Source organism: Rutidosis leptorrhynchoides, chromosome 11 (genome assembly GCF_046630445.1).
Source record: "Rutidosis leptorrhynchoides isolate AG116_Rl617_1_P2 chromosome 11, CSIRO_AGI_Rlap_v1, whole genome shotgun sequence".
NCBI lineage: Eukaryota > Viridiplantae > Streptophyta > Magnoliopsida > Asterales > Asteraceae > Rutidosis > Rutidosis leptorrhynchoides.
Window position 1 is genome coordinate 47,268,370 of NC_092343.1, and position 1,838 is coordinate 47,270,207.

Sequence of the window (1,838 nt, forward strand, 5' to 3'; positions counted from 1 at the left end):
TATCGGTGGTTGTAAGTAGGATAGTAATTGACTGTTGAATCAGCTTCGACGAATGTACAATGTAACTTATTAAGATGAAATCTAATTATTCCTCGAATATTACCTGCCTGTTAAAAAAAAATTTTCACCATTAATATTTTGTACAAAAGAACTTTTAATTACAATCTTTATGAAAACATATATACATATATATTTTCTTCAGATGAAATCATGAATTTAATGAGTTAATATGATATTAATCTCATTTGCTTTTCGGTTTGAGCTAGAATAAGAAATCTCTAAAACTTTTTGAAACCACATATTCTTCGCAGAATATCAATGAAGTTATGGATCAATACTTCATCGTTCATTATTGTTGGTACTCCTTGGTATCTATGGTGCGTATGATGTTGATGTTTGTGGGACAGATTATGATGTCGAGACGTGTGATGCGGATGTTGTTTGTTAGTGGTGATGATGGTATTGTTGATGTTATTGATGCTGGTGCTGATTATGCTGCTGGTGCTGTTGCTGGTGTTTGCAACCTTCGCACCATGTTCTCCAAAGCCGTCACGCGAGCGCGAAGTTCGTTAACTTCTGCTAGTACACCGGGATGATTGGCGGTTGGAGCGAGCGAATGAACAAGATTTGTAATATGGGATAGTATATAATCGTGACGAGATACTCTAGAAATGAGAGAGAAAATGGTGTTTCGAATAGGTTCGCCGGTAAGTGCTTCAGGTTCATCGCCAAGAGGGCAATTTGGTGGATGGAATGGATCACCTTCTTCTTGTCTCCAGTGATTTAGTATATTACGAACCCATCCCCAATTTATCCAGAATAGATGATGGGAAATTGGTTGATCCATTCCGGTGACGCTGCTTTCGGAGCCCGAATGGAAATCCATATCGGCATAACTGTCGGAATCTGAAGAATTCGAACTAGATGCAGAATCCATCTTGTATAATGGGGAAAATGAATTTTTGGTATGGAATAGATCATAGGAGTTAGATTTGGTACTCTTCAATACATAATTTACATATGTATATATAATACCAAAATCCCGTAAATTACGGAGAATCTTTGGAAAGGTATCAGTCAAAGTTCGCAATAACAGATATGCTAAGATAAGAATTCGTCTATACACTATCAATGCAGTAAATGCAGTAAAACATGTCTAGACTTATGAATGATAAGCAGGTAATTTCCTAAGGATGATAAGCAGATGATTTCCGACTAGAAATGATAAGCAAAACTTTTGACATGTAGACACGGTCGAAGTCCAGACTCATTAATGCATCCTAACAACTACTAGTTAGACACACTAATGCAAGACCTGGTTCGCTACGACCACCGCTCTGATACCAACTGAAAGGACCCGTCCTAATCCACCTGGACGAAGTCATCAACATTTGGTCCCATTACGATGATCGGCTCCAAGTAATGTCCTTATATTGAGCAAATGCACAGCGGAAGACTTAATTCGTACCTGAGAATAAACATGCTTTAAAATGTCAACCAAAAGGTTGGTGAGTTCATAGGTTTATCATAACAATCATTTCAATATGTTAATAGACCACAAGATTTCTTAATCATAAACATAATACACTCGCAAGTGTATGTAAAGCATTCTAAGTGGTTGAGCACTTGGTAACCATACTTAACATTTAATCAACGTTGCATATTCCCTTTATTATGAAATCTCACTACACCGTACCAAGTGTAGTCACCAAAACGAAGTATTGTGCAACCGTTGAATACTGGTCGTCCAGTCCGGTTGGGGTTGTCAGGCCCGATAGATCTATCAACAGGATTCGCGTTTACAATACCCATGTAAATAGTAGTTACCAAGCTACATG